The sequence below is a fragment of the Pleurodeles waltl genome, chromosome 12, assembly GCF_031143425.1.
Source record: "Pleurodeles waltl isolate 20211129_DDA chromosome 12, aPleWal1.hap1.20221129, whole genome shotgun sequence".
Lineage (NCBI taxonomy): Eukaryota > Metazoa > Chordata > Amphibia > Caudata > Salamandridae > Pleurodeles > Pleurodeles waltl.
Window position 1 is genome coordinate 124,201,760 of NC_090451.1, and position 7,450 is coordinate 124,209,209.

General features: G+C 42.7%; 2 non-coding genes across 2 annotated transcripts; both read right to left on the reverse strand.

The window, feature by feature from the left end:
- Positions 1-1,541: 1,541 nt before the first annotated feature.
- On the reverse strand, positions 1,542-1,623 carry TRNAL-UAG (transfer RNA leucine (anticodon UAG)). Its single transcript has one exon. It is a non-coding gene; the product is annotated as a tRNA-Leu (tRNA).
- A 4,120-nt stretch (positions 1,624-5,743) lies between these two features.
- On the reverse strand, positions 5,744-5,825 carry TRNAL-UAG (transfer RNA leucine (anticodon UAG)). The gene has a single exon. It is a non-coding gene; the product is annotated as a tRNA-Leu (tRNA).
- Positions 5,826-7,450: the final 1,625 nt, after the last annotated feature.

The window sequence follows — 7,450 nt, forward strand, 5'->3', positions numbered from 1 at the left end:
ATACCCCATTTTTACGATTTTGTGTGCTTTTAGCCTCCTTCCAGTCAGTGACAGAAATGGGTGTGAAACCAATGCTGGATCCCAGTAACCTAAACATTTGTGAAAAGAAGACAACATTCTGAATTCAGCAATGGGTAACTTGTGTAGATCTTACAAGGGTTTCCTACAGAAAATAACAACTGAACTAAAAAAAAATATTGAAATTGAGGTGAAAAAAACAGCCATTTTTCTCTACGTTTTACTCTGTAACTTTTTTCTGCAATGTCAGAATTTTGAAAGCAATATACTGTTACGTCTGCTGGACTCTTCTGGTTGCGGGGATATATTGGGCTTGTAGGTTCATCAAGAACCCTAGGTATCCAGAGAAAATAAATGAGCTGCACCTTGCAGTGGGTTTTCTTTCTATACCGGGTATACAGCAATTAATTTGCCGAAGTATAAAGAGTGAAAAATAGGTATCAAGAAAACCTTTCTATTTCCAAAATGGGCACAAGATAAGGTGTTGAGGAGCAGTGGTTATTTGCACATCTCTGAATTCTGGGGTGCCCACACTAGCATGCGAATTAAAGGGCATTTCTCATGTAGACGTCTTTTTTACACACTGTCTTATATTTGGAAGGAAAAAATGTAGATAAAGACAAGGGGCAGTATCACTTGTTTTGCTATTCTATGTTTCCTCAAGTCTCCCGATAAAAATGGTACCGCACTTGTGTGGGTAGGCCTAGCGCCTGCGACAGGAAGTGCCCCAAAACACAACGTGGACACATACAATTTTCCCAAGGAAAACCAAAACCTATGTAAAAGACATTGTCATTTGCAACGCCAATAGCTCTAACTCTCCCAAATGTGAGACCTTTCGCATTGCAAATGCTTGTTTTTTTGTGCAGACAAGTATTCGGGGAGCCTGCTTTGGTTCTTAAGACCTCAGACCTAAAGCAAAGCTTAGACAGAAACATAGCAATGTGCCCTTTGCACACAGTTAGAGATACAACTACATGGAGTTATATATAGGTGTGCACGGCCATTGTGCACCATTCTGTTGTGATATAAAGTTTCGGTATGGGTTATTGAGAGTTCGTAGTTATGGCCGAGTGGCTACGGTGATGAGCTTGAAATTCATTGGGGGTTCCTTGCGCAGGTTCGAATCCTGCCGAGTACGTCACTTGTTTATTTTAAACCTGATATTTAAAATAACTGTGAAGAACACATTTACCAACTTTATTTGGGAAGATAGATAATTTGCTTTAAATCTTTATTTAACAGAGGTTCGATTTTATTTTGCAGAGAGAAGAGCGGGGTGACCGCGTGGGGAGAACAAATTATTTGTTAAACCTTCCATTTGAAGGTGATCTAAGCAGAATGAAGGAAAACAACAGCAGCGCCCATCAGCCGATTTCTTGGGAGTCCACGGTTTAGGAGTTTACTTAGAAGGAGACTGTAAAAGAGTTTTAAAATTAGGGACCTATTGGTAGAGTCACTGTGCATGCAAATTGAAGGGGCAGGAGGGAGATGCGTCATTAAGATCTGTTAAAATCCATCTCTGGCAGCGGTGGGATTCGAACCCACGCCTCCAAAGAGACTGGAGCCTAAATCCAGCGCCTTAGACCGCTCGGCCACGCTACCTTCAGTTTTCTGTGTGTCTGTGCACTTCATGAGCACCGAAACCCTGCGTCTTGGCACTCAGTGTGGAAAGTCGAGTCGATAAACCGTTTAAAGGACATGATTACAATGTCGGGAGGGTGATATGGTAATTGAAGGTTATCTCTCTTACTCAGTCACTGCACAAGTCTTCTCCCACCTGCTCGGACCTAGTGCAATCACCTTAAAAGACAACACTCTCCGAGCAATGACTTCCAACCAAGGTATAAGCACCTGCTCTACATAGGCAATGTGACTCCATCATTTTCTAATGAAACAAGTGTTCATACTGGTGGGGTCATTTCTTTGGGTGGGATCTAATGAATGAGCAGTTCATTCAAAAATAACCGAGGAGTTGCACGTATTCATGACATTAGCCCTATTGCCGCACCCAGTATCCCCAACATACTGTTTAGCTTTCCAGTGACGTCATGTCTTGTGTGGCCTATTCACATTCCGCTGTTAATATTTTTTAGCCAACAGAATTCCACACTTCCCGGTCTTTGAGCTCACATTGAAAAGGCACAAGTCCCAAAATGCAACCGGGTGCTGTTTAAAACTCCAGCACTGGTGGGCGGTGCCCCAGGTGACATGGGGCCCACCTGGATGCTCTGACTGCCTTTCACGTGACAGTCACAGACACACACAGGACAGAGGTTCAAAAGCTATTCTGAAAGAAGTAAGGACAACAGGCCCACGTGAAACTAAACTTTTTAAATAGATGATTTTTGTTTCTATTGACCGGGTTCTCACTCGTTCTGCGCGCCAAGTCAAATGTAAATGAGTCCCGCAATAAAAATGCACAGAGGATGGTAAAATTCACTTCACTCTGCGCTCGTTGATGCTGAGAGCATGGTTGTCAGCCCGCACGCTTGTTATTTTGATGTGGAATTACTTGATTGCTTTGTGATAATTTTCATTACTCCGAATTGGAAGCTCCCCTACCCCAGTAATAACGTTTGAGGTATTACCTCCCTACCACACCAACAAGGCCACCCTCTGACCAAGTCCTTTGCCTCTCTTCAGAACTACCATAAGGCCCTCCATGCACTAGGAACTTTTTGCTTGACGACCATGTAGGCGTCCTTGGAATATTGATATTTAGAAGTAACAATGTTTGTTTATTTTAACTTACTGACCTTTTTAGGGTCTCGCTTGATAGACTCTGTAGTATTCAGTAAAGTGCTTGGAGCCCGCATGTCTCTCACCATTTTTTTATTTATGTGGCACTCTTCTTTACAGTTTCTTAATTCATCAAGGCATGTCTTGCATCATTTCCGTTCCTCTCTGTAGAGCAGCGACCAAGCGTTGATTGATTCAGCTTAATCAGTGCCTGACCGCTGCTCCCCACCTGATCAAGGTACTATTTTTTCCTTTTACCTTCTAGTGCCCTGCAAACAGAAGGCTTGTGACTGGCAAAAACATGACCAGCAGGTCAACCAAAACTGTTAAGTTTTAAATTTAAATCGAACTTTCTTTTATTTTGCCAAATCGTCTTTTCCCACGTTCCACGCATGTTTTCTTTTGTTTTTGTTCGTGGGCGCTCTTCTCAAAAGATGACGATTAGCTTGTTTAAGATATTGCAAAACAACAGTGTTTCTTTATTATGTGTAAATTCTGAAATTATGCTTTGACACATAATCCTGCGGAATACTTCAATCCACCCCACTCCAATCTGCCCCACTACAATCCACCCCCATCCAGACCACTTCACCCACACTAATCCACCTCACTCCAGTCCAAATCACTCACCCGAATCCAATCCACTCTAACTCATCCCACTCCAACCCTCTCCAGCCACCCCTATCAAATCTGTCTCACTCCAATTTGCCCCACTCTAATAAAAAACAATCTGCACCACTCCAAAACAATCTGTCCTACTCCGATCCAAAACAATCTGACCCACTCCAATCTGCCCGACTCCACTTCAAAACAATCTCCCCTACTCCAATTCAAAACAATCTACCCCACTGCAATCTTCTGCACTCCAATCCAAAACAAACTACCACACTGCAATCCAAAACAATCTGCCATACTGCAATCGAAAACAATCTGTCCCACCCCAGGCAATGGTGGCTGGTGCACTTTGAAAGGAGGGGGTGGGAGGGAACAATAGTTAATCTGAAGCTAAGTGAAGAAATTGGAATAAAATAGTGCATTTTAACCCCTTCGCTGCCAGGCCTTTTCCCCCTCAGGTGCCAGGCATTTTTTTGGCTATTTGGGGCAGGACGCGCTTAGGCCATCATACATTTTTGTCCACATAAGCTACCCACGCCAAATTTGTGTCCTTTTTTTGCAACATCCTAGGGATTCTAGAGGTACCCAGACTTTGTGGGTTCCCCTGAAGGAGACCAAGAAATTAGCCAAAATACAGTAAAAATGTATTTTTAAAAAAATAAATGGAAAAAAGGGCTGGAGAAGAAGGCTTGTGGTTTTTGTCCCTGAAATTGGCATCCACAAAGGGTTTGCAGTGCTAAAATCACCAGCATCCCAGCTTTCAGGGACAGGCAGACTTGAATCAGAAAACCCAATTTTTCAACTCAATTTTGGCATTTTACTGGGACATACCCCATTTTTACGATTTTGTGTGCTTTTAGCCTCCTTCCAGTCAGTGACAGAAATGGGTGTGAAACCAATGCTGGATCCCAGTAACCTAAACATTTGTGAAAAGAAGACAACATTCTGAATTCAGCAATGGGTAACTTGTGTAGATCTTACAACGGTTTCCTACAGAAAATAACAACTGAACTAAAAAAAAATATTGAAATTGAGGTGAAAAAAACAGCCATTTTTCTCTACGTTTTACTCTGTAACTTTTTTCTGCAATGTCAGAATTTTGAAAGCAATATACCGTTACGTCTGCTGGACTCTTCTGGTTGCGGGGATATATTGGGCTTGTAGGTTCATCAAGAACCCTAGGTATCCAGAGAAAATAAATGAGCTGCACCTTGCAGTGGGTTTTCTTTCTATACCGGGTATACAGCAATTAATTTGCCGAAGTATAAAGAGTGAAAAATAGGTATCAAGAAAACCTTTCTATTTCCAAAATGGGCACAAGATAAGGTGTTGAGGAGCAGTGGTTATTTGCACATCTCTGAATTCTGGGGTGCCCACACTAGCATGCGAATTAAAGGGCATTTCTCATGTAGACGTCTTTTTTACACACTGTCTTATATTTGGAAGGAAAAAATGTAGATAAAGACAAGGGGCAGTAACACTTGTTTTGCTATTCTATGTTTCCTCAAGTCTCCCGATAAAAATGGTACCGCACTTGTGTGGGTAGGCCTACCGCCCGCGACAGGAAGTGCCCCAAAACACAACGTGGACACATACAATTTTCCCAAGGAAAACCAAAACCTAGGTAAAAGACATTGTCATTTGCAACGCCAATAGCTCTAACTCTCCCAAATGTGAGACCTTTCGCATTGCAAATGCTTGTTTTTTTGTGCAGACAAGTATTCGTGGAGCCTGCTTTGGTTCTTAAGACCTCAGACCTAAAGCAAAGCTTAGACAGAAACATAGCAATGTGCCCTTTGCACACAGTTAGAGATACAACTACATGGAGTTATATATAGGTGTGCACGGCCATTGTGCACAATTCTGTTGTGATATAAAGTTTCGGTATGGGTTATTGAGGGCTCGTAGTTATGGCCGAGTGGCTAAGGTGATGAGCTTGAAATTCATTGGGGGTTCCTTGCGCAGGTTCGAATCCTGCCGAGTACGTCACTTGTTTATTTTAAACCTGATATTTAAAATAACTGTGAAGAACACATTTACCAACTTTATTTGGGAAGATAGATAATTTGCTTTAAATCTTTATTTAACAGAGGTTCGATTTTATTTTGCAGAGAGAAGAGCGGGGTGACCGCGTGGGGAGAACAAATTATTTGTTAAACCTTCCATTTGAAGGTGATCTAAGCAGAATGAAGGAAAACAACAGCAGCGCCCATCAGCCGATTTCTTGGGAGTCCACGGTTTAGGAGTTTACTTAGAAGGAGACTGTAAAAGAGTTTTAAAATTAGGGACCTATTGGTAGAGTCACTGTGCATGCAAATTGAAGGGGCAGGAGGGAGATGCGTCATTAAGATCTGTTAAAATCCATCTCTGGCAGCGGTGGGATTCGAACCCACGCCTCCAAAGAGACTGGAGCCTAAATCCAGCGCCTTAGACCGCTCGGCCACGCTACCTTCAGCTTTCTGTGTGTCTGTGCACTTCATGAGCACCGAAACCCTGCGTCTTGGCACTCAGTGTGGAAAGTCGAGTCGATAAACCGTTTAAAGGACATGATTACAATGTCGGGAGGGTGATGTGGTAATTGAAGGTTATCTCTCTTACTCAGTCACTGCACAAGTCTTCTCCCACCTGCTCGGACCTAGTGCAATCACCTTAAAAGACAACACTCTCCGAGCAATGACTTCCAACCAAGGTATAAGCACCTGCTCTACATAGGCAATGTGACTCCATCATTTTCTAATGAAACAAGTGTTCATACTGGTGGGCTCATTTCTTAGGGTGGGATCTAATGAATGAGCAGTTCATTCAAAAATAACCGAGGAGTTGCACGTATTCATGACATCAGCGCTATTGCCGCACCCAGTCTCCCCAACATACTGTTTAGCTTTCCAGTGACGTCATGTCTTGTGTGGCCTATTCACATTCCGCTGTTAATATTTTTTAGCCAACAGAATTCCACACTTCCCGGTCTTTGAGCTCACATTGAAAAGGCACAAGTCCCAAAATGCAACCCGGTGCTGTTTAAAACTCCAGCACTGGTGGGCGGTGCCCCAGGTGACATGGGGCCCACCTGGATGCTCTGACTGCCTTTCACGTGACAGTCACAGACACACACAGGACAGAGGTTCAAAAGCTATTCTGAAAGAAGTAAGGACAACAGGCCCACGTGAAACTAAACTTTTTAAATAGATGATTTTTGTTTCTATTGACCGGGTTCTCACTCGTTCTGCGCGCCAAGTCAAATGTAAATGAGCCTCGCAATAAAAATGCACAGAGGATGGTAAAATTCACTTCACTCTGCGCTCGTTGATGCTGAGAGCATGGTTGTCAGCCCGCACGCTTGTTATTTTGATGTGGAATTACTTGATTGCTTTGTGATAATTTTCATTACTCCGAATTGGAAGCTCCCCTACCCCAGTAATAACGTTTGAGGTATTGCCTCCCTACCACACCAACAAGGCCACCCTCTGACCAAGTCCTTTGCCTCTCTTCAGAACTACCATAAGGCCCTCCATGCACTAGGAACTTTTTGCTTGACGACCATGTAAGCGTCCTTGGAATATTGATATTTAGAAGTAACAATGTTTGTTTATTTTAACTAACTGACCTTTTTAGGGTCTCGCTTGATAGACTCTGTAGTATTCAGTAAAGGGCTTGGAGCCCGCATGTCTCTCACCATTTTTTTATTTATGTGGCACTCTTCTTTACAGTTTCCTAATTCATCAAGGCATGTCTTGCATAATTTCCGTTCCTCTCTGTAGAGCAGCGACCAAGCGTTGATTGATTCAGCTTAATCAGTGCCTGACCGCTGCTCCCCACCTGATCAAGGTACTATTTTTTCCTTTTACCTTCTAGTGCCCTGCAAACAGAAGGCTTGTGACTGGCAAAAACATGACCAGCAGGTCAACCAAAACTGTTAAGTTTTAAATTTAAATCGAACTTTCTTTTATTTTGCCAAATCGTCTTTTCCCACGTTCCACGCATGTTTTCTTTTGTTTTTGTTCGTGGGCGCTCTTCTCAAAAGATGACGATTAGCTTGTTTAAAATATTGCAAAACAACAGTGTTTCTTTATTATGT